This window comes from Alligator mississippiensis, chromosome 2 (genome assembly GCF_030867095.1).
Source record: "Alligator mississippiensis isolate rAllMis1 chromosome 2, rAllMis1, whole genome shotgun sequence".
Classification (NCBI taxonomy): domain Eukaryota; kingdom Metazoa; phylum Chordata; order Crocodylia; family Alligatoridae; genus Alligator; species Alligator mississippiensis.
In genome coordinates, this window is record NC_081825.1 from 132,370,468 (window position 1) to 132,387,027 (window position 16,560).

Consider the following 16,560-nt stretch of genomic DNA (forward strand, 5'->3'; position numbering starts at 1 on the left):
AGTTCTCTCCCCTTTGAGCATGTCTACATATGAATTTAACCACACCTAAATTTAATGCACATTAGCTTAATATGCATTAAGGGGGTTTAGGCAGGCATCTACACATGCAAGTATGTGTAGTGCAGGTATTAAATTTAAGCACAAATACCCTAAATTCACCATTTTAATGTGAATTAAGGGTGCACATGTGTAGATGCGTGCCTTTAGTGTGCATTAACTTAAGCTAATGTGCATTAAAGTATCATGTGTAGAAGCGCCCTTTATGTCTCAAGGAACAATCCATATTCAGCAGCTTTCATTATGCCATCTGTCACACTTGGTCCAGCTCACTGTGTTTGGGTAATTAGCAGAAGTGTAGCTGGGCAGTTCTGCACCTGGGGCAGCAGCAGTGCATGGGACAGCTATGGTGGCTTAGTGGCCACTGCCACCAGTGGTGCCAGGCCATCAGCAGCAGCAACGGCAATTTCTGTGCAGGTAACTCATTTCTGTCAATGGAGTTGCAGCAGTGGAACTGCAGAAAGAATGCAATTAACAGTTCAGTCATTTATGGGTGCAAAAGGGTCAGAATCCAGCAGACTTGACTGCAGCCGCACAAGGCAAAGAGAACTAGCAAACAATTCAACCCTTATCATAGAAAGTGCAGCAGTGATGCCATTCATAGGACTGGCCACATCTTCCCATTAAAAATAAATGTTTTCATTCACTTCTCACTTTGGCATACTTCAGCCTGACTGACTAAAATGTTTTGTGCTTGCTCTCTACCTGAGGCTGGACTTTTCTAAATTTAGGCCCATAAAGGGTAACTCATTTCAGCATGGGGTCAATGAATAGTGTGTACTTTGCGTTATGTAAAAAAAAAAAATCAGGCTGGATTTTTGATCAGCTCTAGTGCGCAGAGATCTGGAATTTGGGATATGAAATATAGGGCTGTCTCTACAGCCAGAGAAATACCTTGAATTCTCCCTTGTACACTCTATTCAGCTTTGACCAATTTATACACTATGGAAAATCTCCATTTGCATATGTATCCTAGCCCGCTACACTGCTAATAAGTATTTGGACAGAGAGGTAGACCCTGCTGTCCTCTGTGCATCTGAGTCAGTTTCTCCCTTGGATTTCCAACCTCCACTTCCCTTTTCCTTTGGCATGTCTTCCATCTGTCCAGCTGAGAGTCCTCAGTTCCAGGGCATAGCCAATCTAGTTGATCTCAGTCTCTGCTGGCTGCTCAACCTCTGCCAGCACAGACAGCTGATGCTACTGCACATAAATGGGCATATGTCTTCCCCCATGCAGGACCTTCCCCACATGTATTGCTCCTTCCCTATTACATTTACTTGCCTCTCTACTGCTGGGAGGGCAAGGGTGAGCCAGAATATCCATCAGGCACTGTGTGATGGGCTGTGGATGCATTCCTGAGAGGAAAAGCTCACCTTGAAACTTCCCCAAGTGCTTTTCCTTAGAGAATCCCAACCAGTCCAAAATCAGATCCCTTCACAGCCTCCTAAATGATTTCTGCCTCCGTGCCTTGTGGCCAGCAAGCACTTGGACCTTCACACCCCATGGATCCTTAAATGAACTGGTAAAGACTCCTCCAACTGAGCTACTCATATCTGACAAGTTTTTGAGTTGATCATATTACTATACATTACTGCTTTGAATGGGTGGGATCCACCATGCAGCTGTCAACCTGTCAGTGGCACTGCAAGAACCTCCCACAAAACAGCAAGGGCTATTTGAACAGACACAGCCAAAGTTTATTTGCAACAACGCCTGGTAAAAGAGCAACAGCTGCTTATCAGCATCTTTTCCCCTGGGAATATTTTTCATACCAGGTATACAGATGACCCTCCCTATAATAACAACAGTCACTTGGAAGCAACATAACTTGAGATCACTGACATGTTGATATCAACAGGTGTTGACTATACAGAGCACCCTGTCCAAGTTTGCAGATGATACCAAGTTATGGGGTAAAGTTAACACACCAGAGGGTAGGGAACAGATTCAGGAGGATCTGGACACATTGGGAAAATGGGAAGAATTAAATAAGATGCAGGTCAACAAACACAAATATACCTCCTCTGTTCGCACTTGTAGGGAGGCAGTTAGACGGGCCAAAGCTACCATGGAACTGAGGATGGCATCCCAAATAAAGGACAACAAGAAATTGTTTTTTAGATATATAGGGAGTAAAAGGAAGGCCCAGGGAGGAATAGGACCCCTGCTAAATGGGCAGAAGCAATTGGTGATGGACAGGGGGGACAAGGCTGAACTCCTCAACGAGTTCTTTGCCTCAGTGTTCCTAAGCGAGGGGCACGACAAGTCTCTCACTGGGGTTGTAGAGAGGCAGCAGCAAAGTGCCAGACTACCATGCATAGACCCTGAGATGGTGCAGAGTCGCTTGGAAGAACTGGATGCCTTTAAGTCGGCAGGCCCGGATGAGCTCCATCCGAGGGTGCTGAAGGCACTGGCTGACATCATTGCACAGCCACTGGCGGGAATATTTGAACGCTCGTGGTGCACGGGCCAAGTCCCGGAGGACTGGAAAAGGGCCAGTGTGGTCCCCATTTTCAAGAAGGGGAGGAAGGAGGACCCGGGCAACTATAGGCCAGTCAGTCTCACCTCCATCCTTGGCAAAATCTTTGAAAAAATTATCAAGGCTCACATTTGCGAGAGCCCAGCAGGACAAATTATGCTGAGGGGAAACCAGCACGGGTTCGTAGCAGGCAGATCATGCCTGACTAATCTAGTCTCTTTTTATGACCAGGTTACGAAATGCCTGGACACAGGAGGAGGGGTGGATGTCGTATACTTAGACTTCAGGAAGGTCTTCGATACGGTATCCCACCCCATACTGGTGAACAAGTTAAGAGGCTGTGACTTGGATGACTACAGAGTCCGGTGGGTGGTGAATTGGCTAGAGGGTCGCACCCAGAGAGTCGTGGTGGATGGGTCGGCTTCGACCTGGAAGGGTGTGGGCAGTGGGGTCCCGCAGGGCTCGGTCCTTGGACCAATACTCTTTAATGTCTTCATCAGCGACTTGGACGAGGGAGTGAAATGTACTCTGTCCAAGTTTGTGGATGACACAAAGCTATGGGGAGAAGTGGACACACCGGAGGGCAGGGAACAGCTGCAGACAGACCTGGATAGGTTGGACAAGTGGGCAGAAAACAACAGAATGCAGTTCAACAAGGAGAAATGCAAAGTGCTGCACCTAGGGAAGAAAAATGTCCAGCACACCTACTCCCTAGGAAATCACCTGCTGGGTGGCACAGAAGTGGAAAGGGATCTTGGAGTCCTAGTGGACTCCAAGATGAACATGAGTCGGCAGTGTGACAAAGCCATCAGAAAAGCCAATGGCACTTTTTCATGCATCAGCAGATACATGACGAATAGATCCAAAGAGGTGATACTTCCCATCTATCGGGCGCTGGTCAGACCGCAGTTGGAATACTGCGTGCAATTCTGGGCACTGCACTTCAAGAGGGATGCGGATAACCTGGAGAGGGTCCAGAGAAGGGCCACTCATATGGTTAAGGGCTTGCAGACCAAGCCCTATGAGGAGAGACTGGGGCACCTGGACCTCTTCAGCCTTCACAAGAGAAGGTTGAGAGGCGACCTTGTGGCTGCCTATAAGTTCATCACGGGGGCACAGAAGGGAATTGGTGAGGTTTTATTCACCAAGGCGCCCCCGGGAGTTACAAGAAATAATGGCCACAAGCTAGCAGAGAGCAGATTTAGATTGGACATTAGGAAGAACTTCTTCACAGTTAGAGTGGCCAAGGTCTGGAACGGGCTCCCAAGGGAGGTGGTGCTCTCCCCTACCCTGGGGGTCTTCAAGAGGAGGTTGGATATGCATCTAGCTGGGGTCATCTAGACCCAGCACTCTTTCCTGCCTATGCAGGGGGTCGGACTCGATGATCTATTGAGGTCCCTTCCGACCCTAACATCTATGAATCTATGAAAGACAAGTGCAGTGTGCTGCACCTGGGCAAGAAGAACCACCACCACACTTACAGGCTGGGGGGATGACCTTCTCAGCAGCATAGCAGCAGAAAGACACCTCCTCAGCAGCATAGCTGACTCCAAGATGAACTTGGTGACAAAGTGATCGACAAGGCTAACCGCACTTTGTCATGCATTAGCAGATGCATGATGAACAGATCCAGGGAGGTGATGCTTCCTCTCTATGCGGCACTGTATAGGCCGCAGTTGGAGTACTGCATCCAGTGTTGGCTCCACACTTCAAGAGGGACGCGGAGAATCTTGAGAGGGTTCAGAGGAGGCCACTCATATGGTCAGAGGCCTACAGGCCTCTGACCTTTCTCTCCTACAAGGAGAGACTGAGGGACCTAGATCTCTTCAGCCTTTACAAGAGAAGGGTGAGAGATGATCTTGTGGCTGCCTATAAATTCATCAGGGGAGGGCAGCAGGGACTAAGAGATGCTCTATTTACTAGGGCACCCCATGGAGTAACTAGGAACAATGGCCATAAATTCACAGAGGGCAGATTTAGGTTGGACATTAGAAAGAACTTCTTCACAGTAAGGGTTGCCAGAATCTGAAATGGGCTTCCAAGAGAGGTGGTGCTCTCCCCTACCTTGTGGGTCTTCAAGAGGAGACTGGACAAGCACCTGGCTTGAGCCATCTGACCCCAGCACTCTTCCCTGCCCAGGGCTGGGGTTTGATCTCAATGATCTACTGAGGTCCCTTCCAACCCTAACATCTATGACTCTATGAATATTAATAACCTACTCCAAAGCCAACTAAACTCAATTGGAGTCTCTCAAATGATTTCAGTGGGCTCTGGACCAGGTTCCTTAGCCATAAAAAAAAGGTTATTAGAAACCAGAAGACATAAAGCAATTTTCTCAGCTTCTGCTTTCTGGTGACAAAAATGTAAGTGGGGAGGTGTGACAAACCTATCTGCAGGGGGCCCCCAGAGCCCTGAGTTTCTCCTTTCTGCACTGCCTCTTGTCCCAAGGAAAAGACCAAGGTTGTCCTGGGATAACTCCTTACCCCCACAAGCCTCAGCTCCATTGTCCTTATACTGGACCCCACAGCTGCAATAAGGGAATCGCTGCCAGTCAGTAGGATAATTAGGGGTAGGAGAGAGGGGCATCTGCCCCAGGTGCCAAGTTAGGAGGGGTGCTGAAATTGTCCCCCACCCCTGGTGAGCCCACAGCCTGGCATCATACCCATGCTGGGATCTCTAAAACAGCCCTTGGCTGCTGCTCCTTTTAGAGCAACATCTGGGACAGAGAACGCATGTGGTGATGGCAGTAGCAGCTCAGCTGGAGATGGTTTAGAAGTTCCTGATATGGGTAAGACTGTTGCTTCTCCTTGCTCCCACCCTGGGAACTCCCTTTTGAGCTGTGAGATAAATGTTAGGTCCCTCTTTCCATAGAAGGGGCTAGCCTGGAATATCACTTATTCAGAGGTCATTCTTTCCACAGGCAATCAGTAAGGGGATAAAACAGCAAAAGGATTTATTAAGAAAAAACTTAGGCAAAACTGATCATAGGTTTGGAGACAAAAGTAAAACAAGAAAAGTTTCTTACCCTCTTCGCTGGCTACAACCTAGTGCTCCTGAGAGTCCTGCCAGTGTTTGTAGAGATCAGCCTTCCTGCTGAGTCTACCAGCCCTGGCTGCTGGGGCCTTGGACCCTTCTTCAGCTTAGAAAAAATTATAAATACCCTGATGCTATCCTAGCTAGACTGTAAAAAGACTCTAAAGCCCTCTTCCCCCCCCCCCCCACCAGTATTATTCTAAATGCTTGAGTCACCCAAACCCTCTAGAAACCTTTGGTCACCCTGAGGTATCTGGATTTCTTCTGGCTGAAGGGTCATTTCTCTCAAATGCCTTTTCTATAGAGTTGATTTCCCCATTGCAGGCAGGCAATGCCTTGGGAGTCTGCTAAATATCTCACTTGATTATCTTCTACTTACATCATAAAATTATAAAGATACATTTATATCAAATACTGTAATACATATAGATATGAAAATGACAAAACTGAACTAGCTTCACACTAGCTACAAATAGAGACTGAATACCATAGAAGTAAATCTAATTTTGGAGAATATTCATCCATGATGCATGATGAATCCCCAAAGGCAGCTCAGTTTTGGGGTGAATTCATGACAAGAGATCTGTCTTCTTTCTATTTCCCTAACAGGCTTTCTTATATACTGAAGACTTGTGCTAAACAAGAGAGAAGACAAACCAGAGTTAATCCCTTATTTTTTGGACACCAAATATTCCTTCCATGGAGCCCCACTGCAGGCTTCACACACCCAAGCAGACACAAACCTACTTCTAGCCAATAGTTGCGGAGGCTGCACCTGACTTCCAGCTCCCTGCTTTAAGACGGAGGGATAAATAATTTAATTTTTCAGTTCCTCCTTCTCTCTCTTTCCAGCAGCTAGAACAGACTGCTATGAGCCAGTGAAAAACTACTGTACTTATTGCTAATAGTGTTGGCTACAAATGTCCAACTCGGGATCCTTAAAATTCTAGTTTATTAGGCGGATTGAAACACTGTAATCATAAACCTTGGGGCTGGTCCACACACACACATGCACACACATACACACACACACAGTAGCAGGCTACAGAGTCAGGTATACCTATCCTACAAGTGCTGGAGTCTGTCGTTGAGGCTTCTTTCAGTGTGGTGTTATCTTCCAGAAGAGGGTCGCCGGCTGGTCCTTCTGGCTGGACAGGTCTGGTCGAGTTGGAGATCAAGAGGGCGCCACTGAGGGTCACTTTTCACTGCCTTTTATCTGTCCTTGGCAGACTTTGGTGACTCCCCAGTTTTGTGGTTTGCCCAATCCAGGGGTCATTGACCCTCGTGGGACTTCCCCCCCCCCCTCGGTGGCTACTGGACAGCATCTGTCAGCCCCAGGGGTCGTCCGCATGTACGTGCAGGTTTAGGAGTCCGTTGATGAATTTAGAATAGGGCTCTGGGAGTGGTTGATCTGGAGATATTCAGCCCAAAAGTTGGTCTCTGGTGTTGATTAAGTCAGGCCAGGGCTTCTAGCCCTTGATCAGTGAGGTATAGAGATTTCCCGGTTGTTACATTGTCTTCTATTGAGTTCTTCCGTTGGTTGATCTGCAGCTTCCAGGTGTTAATTGCTGCCTGCTTTCATGTTACACATTCAATCATGTTACACATTCAATCACTGATTCACTCGCTCTTTTAGGGGCCAGCCTGATACTGTGAAGGGCAGTTTGATTTCTGCCTTTGTTAACAATGTTATAATGAATAACTTACTAAAACACATTTAGTTGAAAGTTGAAAGGTGAGGAGTATAAAATATAAGCTACAAATGCCATGGCACACAAATAGATAAAAATACCAAACTATAAGGGGAGATATAAAATGCACACATACACATTTTAAAATACAATTCCTTATCTTAAAGTGAAAGAGAGAGGAAGGAAGAAAAGGTAGAAAAAGAGAAACATATCCAAAGAGGGGAGAGCAAATGCAGGCAAGAGGAAAAGGGGGCTTTCTGCTACATTAGAGGAAAAGGGGGCTTTCTGCTACAATAGAAATTGGCTATTCCTTCTTGCACACACACTAGACTCCTTGAAAATGGAATAGTTCACTGAATCTTTGAGCAATCAACGCTTGACCCTGAAAAGCTCTATTAAACATCATCCTATCTCCAACCACCATACTCTTAAGCAAAGTAACTATAGAAGTAGCAACCATCGGTATCAATATATGATATCAGCCAACATCTTGCCAACATTAGCATCACTGAAAATTCAAACTATACCATAAAGTCAGTGCCAGCAGTACACAAAGATGACTTCCTCATAGTCAAAGGCATAGGTAAAATCTCCATGCTCATACTGCTAGACCCCTCTGTAACTTTTGACACAGTGGTCCACAAGGCACTGCTATCTTGCCATATGATATCATAGGGATAGATAGCCCCACACAACCACTGTTCTATGTGTGATGAAAAGCTTGGAAAGCTTGCCATAGCCTTCTGGACTCCTTCTCTTTGAAAGCCCTCACTTGCAAGACCCCACAGGGATTCTGTCTGCCCTGAGAAACCACTAGGACTTATGGAGAGATAACGTGGGCTTGGCTCTGAACAATATGCCAATGGAACTCAACCTAATACCTAGTTCTCAACTCATGCAACCACTACCAATACTAAAATATCAGACTTTGGGCAGAATATCAGCTCATGGATGAACAACACCTGCCCTCTCCCCCCCCCCCCCCCTTACTATACAGAGTTGAGACATGGACAACATATGTAAGGCATCTAAAGTTGTTGGAGAAGTACCATCAGTGCCGCCTGCAGAAGATCCTCTGAATCCAGAGGGAAGACAAATGCACTAATGTTAGCATCCTCCTACTAGCAAACACCATGAGTATTGAGGCAATGATCATCTGACAGCAACTACATTGGGCCAGCCATGTCATCTGGATATCCAACTTCAGAGTCCCAAAGCAAGTTTTATTCTCCCACCCCAGCCAAGGCATACACTCAGGAGGGCAGAGAAAGCGCTTCAGGGATGTCCTTGAGGCCAGCTTTAAAAAATGCAACATTGATGTCAACACATGGTAGACTATCACCCAGGACCGCCCCAAATGGAGGAAGAGTTTGCGGCAGGGATCTCAGTACTTTGAAACCTCAAGACAACAACAGGAGTTGGAAAAGTGAGAGTGGCAGAAACAGCATGTTGTGGACCAAATCAAGAATCCAACACCACCCACCCCACATGGAAACATGTCTGAGCTGCAGTAGAGTCTGTTAATCCTGGATAGGCCTCATCAGCCATCTTTGGACACACAGTTAAGACAATCATGGAAGACAATCAACCTCGACTGCAAGGGGGTGCCAAAGAAGAATAACACTTGGCTCAAACTGAGCCCAAAAGAGGGGTAAGTTTATGAAGAACTGGCTAAATCCTTCTTGCTGCTTTCAATAGAAAGTAGATAGGTTCATCAAAGCTGCACCATGCCCTGGAGCATAGGGAGATTAACGTATGGGCCAGCTAGGCCCGGGCCCAGGGGCCCCTGCCAAACAGGGGCCCCCAGATGCCTGGAGGACAGGCACAGGGGGGAAAGGGCACCATTTTGTTTCGACATCCATTTCACCATTTTGACGGGACAGTATATCATTTCAAGTTTCATTTAGTTTTGAAGCACTGTTCCATTTCATTTAATTGAAACTATTTTGCTGTTTTGATGCTGTTTCAATGTTTCACACAGCCCTAAAAGCAGCAGTATAAGGACAATGATTTGTCATTCATTTCTTGCCCAAGTGGCATGAAGAAAAAACTTCCAAACAGGAACTTAGTACAGTCAATGTTTGTTTTCAGCAATACCTGGTAAAAGACCAACAATCATTTACCAGCAACATTTCCATGGGGAGCTTGTTCCATACCATATTGTCAGATGACACTGTATAACAGCAACAGCCGCTTAGGGGCTTGACTGTATAAATTAATGTCTTTCGGAGTTTGTAGGCAGCTTGACATAGTGGCCTGGATCACAACTGTTCCCATTCATTTCAATGATGACATGTTCGCCCTGGAGCATAATGATGACAATATAAAAGTCAGCATTTGTTACTATTGGTTTTTAGCAGAAGCATACAGTGTTGAATCTAGCAACAAAAGGGACTGAAACACTGGTACAGTTGACTGCTGGCAAATATGCTAAGGGATGAAGCTAGAAATGCAAATTGATGTGGACTTGACTTAATATTGCACCAGATATAACACAGCAAATTTACCCATAACTTGGAACCTCCTAAAACATCTAAGCTCAGTGGGATTTATCAAGGCTGGCTTTTCATCCTAACTGAAATATCAAGGTTCTTTTTGTTTTGGACAGACTCAATCTTATTTGAACACTTTTTTCAATCTGCAAACAACGAAAAGTGTGCACTGTTTTAGAAGTAGCACTTTCACATCCTATACCACTGCACAATTTATTCTGAAGCTGAATGAAATTCTATTCAACCAATGTGTGTAGCTTATAAAGATACATTGTTAATTCACTTCTCATGTTTTAATATTGTGTTGCCATCACTTCTTTAGTTTCTGGAGCATTATTATGTGTTAGTTCCTTGGGTTTACAGTGCATTAGACAAGAGCAAGTAAGTTATAATCAAGTAACCACAGACCTTTTATCTAGCAATTGATCAGCAAACAGCAATTCCATTTCAACTACTCTTAGTGCTGTTTTACAGGGGGGGAAAAAACAATATACATGAAAATAACCATGGGCAAAGTTTTGACTTTTATTTTTCTTTTACTATTTTATCCCTACATACATACATACATACATATATACATACATACGTGTGTGTGTGTGTGTGTGTGTGTGTGTGTGTGTAGTTGTGACAGGGAACTTAGCATGCCTGTCACTTTGAGAAGGAAAGAGGCTGCATGAAAAGCAGCCTACAGGTGTGGCAGGAGTCAATTAGAGTCACCTGACCAGAAGGGGATGGGGCTTGAAGTATATAAACCTATGGCCTAAGTGGGTCAGGTAGTCTGGCCCTGAGAGCAATGGGGAGAGGAGCTCCTGGGTAGCAGGGCTGCAGCAGGGCTCCTGGGTAATACCTGAGCTGGGGTAAGCAACTCTAAAGGTTTGTGAAATGGACTAAGGAGAGGAGGATGTCCCAACAGGCCTGGGATTGAAGAGACCTGGCAACACAGAATAGAGTGTCTGGGGTCCAGGAGAGGTGAATGTCAGTAGGGCCATGGAACCTGACAGTCTCACTGGCCAGGGGCAGGGCCCAGAAATAGGGGCTGAAGGCTGAGGAGGGCCACAGCTGAAGACTGGCAGGGCTAGGGGCACCCATGAATCTCAACTGATCTAGGAGTGGGGCTTGAGCCCAGAGAGAGGGACCAAAGACTGGGGGCCACAGCCGGAGACCAGGGGGGCCAAGGAGCCTGTATCCCAGGAGGAGCAAGGACCAGGGCTGGGAGCCAATAGCTCAGAAGGGGTGCATTTCAGCAGGGCCAGGGGGGCATAGCTTGAAAGAGGTATTAGAAACAGCAGAGAGAGAGAAAGAGAGGAAGGAGTATCATCTGCAAGACACAGGCATGGTGTAAGGGGCAGTTTGAGCCACGTTATAAGCCCATAAGGCAAAGTAGAGATACTTGGATACCAGCATGAGACTGGGGATCTCTGGGGCATCTTCCATTTCTAAAGATCTAAAAACAATAAGGCATGGCAGTCAAGGTATATTACTTCCTGCCACGCCTGAGGAGTAAGGGTGGAGGGAGCAAGCCTGAGGAGTGACATCAGAGCAGGGGCTTAGGGCCCACCAAGAGGCATCACAGCCACCCCTGGGATGAGTGCCTGTTACAGTAGTGTGTATATATGCACATGTGTGTGTATGTATGTACACACACACACATCCTTCTTTCTTTCTTTACACGCAATTCTTTCTTTCTTTCTTTCTTACTTACCTGGCAGGGGTAAACCATGCTCACGTATGTGGTCTACCCAGGGTGAGGCTTGACCCCTAGCACTCCAGGCTTGCTGACCTCTGAGATTTTCCGAAAAACGGGAAACTCGACTGCATAATTTCTGGTAGTGGGGGACTGTGTGCACACTTTCTTTCTTTCTTTCTTTCTTTCAAGATGGCCGCCGACAGCTGAAGCCCTTCTAAGCTCCTCCAGCTCAGGTGCTTTCAGCTCGTTGCCTCGCACTCCCTGCCCCCCTTTTCCTGTCCCCCCCCCCCAAAACAACCCTTGCCTCTCCCCACCCTGTCCCTGGGGACCCCCTCCCTGCCCTTCCCCCCACTTTCTGAGCCTTTTCCCCTGGGCTCTGGCAGCCTCGTTTGTCTCTGCCCCTCCCCCACCCCCGCCTGAGTTGTCCCTTTGATTTCTGCTGCCTCCCTCCCCCAGGGCCCCTTCCCTTGGTCCCTGCCATCTGCCCCTGCCTTGGGGCTTGCCCTGAGCCCCTGCAGGGTTGCTCTGCCCCCCCTCAGGCCGATTTTGGGGCGTTTTCAGCCCCCTCCCAGTCCCAGTCCCCGTCCCCGGGTCAGCCTGAGGCTTTTTTTTTTTTTTTTTTGCTGCGCTTCGCAGTTTAACCCTGTCCTGGCGAGGAATGGCGGCTCCTACGCCTGGCAGCTGGCATGAGGATGTCTCTCAGGACCTCCCACTGTCTCATGGCCTGAGGGTTCATGCCCCTCTCCATGTGGGGCTCGAGGCTTGCGTGGAGGCTCTGGCCGCCCTCCTGGGATGGCGTACCATCCGCTACGCGGGGCGCGTGAACACGGTCCCGATGATCTATTTGAGCAAGGCCGCCTTGGTTGACAGGGTGTGTGCGGAGGGCCTGGACATTGCGGGCATCCACTACCCTGTCACGCCCCTAGAGACTCAGGCAGTGAGGGTGGTGATTTCCAACGTCCCACCGCACGTTTCCAATCGGGAGCTGGCCAGGGGACTCGAGGCCTATGGGGTTCCTGCGAGTCCTTTTCGCCGCCTGCCGATGGGAAACAAGAACCCTCAGGGCAAGCACGTCCTGTCCTTTCGGAGGCAGGTCTTCATGCTCCTCAAGGAGGGCCCCCAGTCGCTGCCTCGCTCCCTGAGCCTCACGCTCGAGGGGCGGCGGTTTATTATCTATCTATCTGTGGGAGAGACCACGTGCTTCAAGTGCGGGGGCTCCTCCCACCTGGCCGCGCAGTGCCCTCGGAGCAAGGCGGCCGGACCATCGCCGCCTGCGGCAGCGCCGAGAGACGGCGCGTCGACCTCTGGGGCACGCGGCAGGCCCAGGGAGACTGGGAGCTCTTCCTCCCGACCTCCTTCCCCCCCCATTCCATCTCAGAGTCACCCAGAGAGAATCAAATTATCACTTCACAAGCTGAAAGAGGAAGAGCAAAAGAATAAGAAAGGGAGAGAGACAAAAGAAGCAAGATGGAAAAAGAGAAGAAAAGTTTTAAAAAACAAAGTAAGTAGAGAAAAGCAGTTCTGCCTTCTGCTGTTACATCAGAGCTCTCCCACACTCCATGTCCTGCATTATTTATTCAGTTTGCCAGCTTTCTGATGGCTAGAAAGGCTATTAAAACAGCTGGGAATGACATTTTCTTGAAATCAGATGGATTTGGGATCAAGTGATATTTCCTTCGTACCCCTGAACGGAGGCTTGTAAAATTTTAAATATGTTTTGACACAACCAGATTGGAGTTAAAAGATTTATGAGACTGTAGAGTAACATAAAAGTGTGATTTCAAACTAATTTAAACACAAAACACACTTTTAAAATCTGTAGGGCCTTTATTTCAAAACAAGCTTTTGTTTTTACGACTTATTAAACAAAGGTGCTGACCCAATACAGAACTGCAAACAAAATTCGCTCAATATGCTAGAAGAATAAAGTGTGTCATATATGTGAGCAACTGAGAACTGTCATTAACATAATGAACCAAGGGGCCAAGTTTTCAGGGTACCTAATTCCCACTGATTTCAATTGAAATTAGGACATAAAATACCTTTAAAAATCTGGCCCAGAGTCATTTAGTAGCATATCATTAGCACTATGCCCATTTTTTTTTCTTTACTGTTGTTTGGTTGTTTACTTGTGTGGGACTCTGAAGATTGTGAGTAGCATTGTGAGAAGGACACATAGAGAGTGAAAAGATAGAAAACTGAAGAAATGAAAATGTGGATGTCTGAGGAAAGAGCTGTCTGGGGACAAGCAGCAATGATTGTGAATCCTATGAGAACAGAGGCTGGCTCTTTGTCCCCCCTCTGGTGGACAGATATGTATAAACAATGCTTTTTTACTAATATTGGGTTTCTGAATCCCTAATGCTGGTAGCATAGAAATATCTAACTTAGCTTTAAATAAATGATCTTGTGTATCAAAAGGAAGCAGTCAGCCCAGAGTTCAGTGTGGTCTAATTTAGCAAGTCAAGAGAAATAGCCCCAGTAGTCTCCTATAGCTTGCTACTGAGTGGACTTTCCCATCATACAGTGCCTCAGGAGACAGTGTAGAGATACAAGATCCACAAGCAGTGCATCTCTGATGGATCTTGAGGACTACATAGGCTCTGGGGGCAGGAAAACCTGGTCACTGCATAGGGTGGAACCCGTGTGCTATGAAAGGGTTACCTAGGCATCACCTGTCAGTAGTGCTGCCTGCCTATGCTTCCTCTGTGATATCATAAAAAAACACTTAATGATTTAAGCATGTGTTCATCTGCACTTCTTGCCTTTAACTGCACAACATGGCACAGTGTCAGAACTGGCTGGAGCCCACTGCCTGACAGAGAGGAAAACAAGGGAGAGGTAAGTAAAGAGATTGTAAGCAAGATTTGCAGAGAGGGTAGGGTTTGTCCCTATGTTCTCACCCACTGGAACAGCCTCTGAAAAAGGGCTGCAGAGAGAAATTCAGATGGGCAAACACCTAGAGCACTCCATAAAAAAATATTTGGGGTCCACACACCAAAATATGGAGCATTATTACCAAGCCCAACTCCAGGGGCTGGACCTCAGATATTTCTTTAGCCAGTGCCTTGCATCTTAGAAGTCTTGGCTTTGGGAAAGCAGTGCCCCATGAGGAACCTCAGTGTAGTAAATCAACATGTGACCACTAGCCTGCGACCTCTTCCATGCCAAGCAAGCGCTCTACCACTTGAGCTTGTCCCTCCGGCTGCCAAGCTAGGCCTAGTGCCACAGTCCAGGATTCCCACAAGGCTGGTGACTAGCTTTCCTGACTTGGGCTAGTATTAAGTACACTCCTGCTAGGGGAAGACCTTTGCCCCTGGCCACCTAGCTCAGCTGGTTAGAGCATGGTGCTAATAATGCCTAAGGCTATGGATTTGATCTCCACGCTGGCCACCCTGGGCTTTTACTACTGCAGTTGCCACCACAGCCAGGCAGACATGCCCTGGACCTGTAAAACAGGCTTGCACATAGAGCCTGAATCCATCCCGCTGTCTCTCGCATTTGAGGCCTGCACTCTACTTGTTCAGCTACTTCCCCAGCTGGGGGGGCTTTTCCCACCACCGCAGTGAGCCTTGCCTTGGCAGCACTCACCCAGCTGCCAAGCCCAGCCTGGCATTGCAGTCCAGGAGCCTCACAGGGACAGTGACTAGCTTGTCTGATTTGGGCTAATTTGAAGCAGGCTCCTGCTCAGAGCACCCTGCACCTACCACCAAGATAACAATTCAGGAATCCCAGTCCTTATGATTCTGCCAGCACCTAGCAAGCAGCTGAGCAACCCATGGCATTTGCTAAGATGCTTGACTTGACAACCTTAGTGCTCTTTCCATGTGATTTGTTCTTGTACATATTGCTCATACATTCATGTAGCAGTTTAGATGCATCTGATGTCAGTAATAGGCTAAAGAAGGTTATTTCCCTTTAAAGGAGGTTTGGTGGTCCCCAGGCGATGAGGTTAGTGGGTCTCAGTTTCAGTCTCCAGTTTAGAAGTTAACTTTTTCCACTTATTCATAGGTCTGCAAAGAAGCTAAAATCTGCATGGGCTTTGGAGCCTGTACTAGTCCTGTTATCCCAATAGGCAGAATGACCATCCTCGTGGTGCACGGGCCAAGTCCCGGAGGACTGGAAAAGGGCTAACGTGGTCCCCATTTTCAAAAAGGGGAGGAAGGAGGACCCGGGCAACTATAGGCCAGTCAGTCTCACCTCCATCCTTGATAAAGTCTTTGAAAAAATGATCAAGGCTCACATTTGTGAGAGCCCAGCAGGGCAAATTATGCTGAGGGGAAACCAGCACGGGTTTGTGGCGGGCAGATCGTGCCTGACCAATCTAGTCTCTTTCTATGACCAGGTTACGAAACGCCTGGACACAGGAGGAGGGGTGGATGTCGTATACTTAGACTTCAGGAAGGCCTTCGGTACGGTATCCCACCCCATACTGGTGAACAAGTTAAGAGGCTGTGATGTGGATGACTACACAGTCCGGTGGGTGGCGAATTGGCTAGAGGGTCACACCCAGAGAGTCGTGGTGGATGGGTCAGTCTCGACTTGGAAGGGTGTGGGCAGTGGGGTCCCGCAGGGCTCGGTCCTTGGACCGATGCTCTTTAATGTCTTCATCAGTGACTTGGACGAGGGAGTCAAATGTACTCTGTCCAAGTTTGCAGATGACACAAAGCTATGGGGAGAAGTGGACACGGTGGAGGGCAGGGAACAGCTGCAGGTGGACCTGGTTAGGTTGGACAAGTGGGCAGAAAACAACAGGATGCAGTTCAACAAGGAGAAATGCAAAGTGCTACACCTAGGGAGGAAAAATGTCCAGCACACCTACAGCCTAGGGAATGACCTGCTGGGTGGCACAGAGGTGGAAAGGGATCTTGGAGTCCTAGTGGACTCCAAGATGAACATGAGCCGGCAGTGTGACGAAGCCATCAGAAAAGCCAATGGCACTTTATCGTGCATCAGCAGATGCATGACGAATAGGTCCAAGGAGGTGATACTTCCCCTCTATAGGGTGCTGGTCAGACCGCAGTTGGAGTACTGCATGCAATTCTGGGCGCCACACTTCAAGAAGGATGCGGATAACCTGGAGAGGGTCCAGAGAAGGGCAACTCGTATGGTCAAGGGCCT

At 47.6% G+C, this 16,560-nt stretch overlaps 1 non-coding gene across 1 annotated transcript; it reads left to right on the plus strand.

The window, feature by feature from the left end:
- Window positions 1-11,446: 11,446 nt before the first annotated feature.
- Window positions 11,447-11,610, plus strand: LOC132248958 (U1 spliceosomal RNA). The gene has a single exon (XR_009460428.1). It is a non-coding gene; the product is annotated as a U1 spliceosomal RNA (small nuclear RNA).
- The last annotated feature ends 4,950 nt before the right edge of the window (window positions 11,611-16,560 follow it).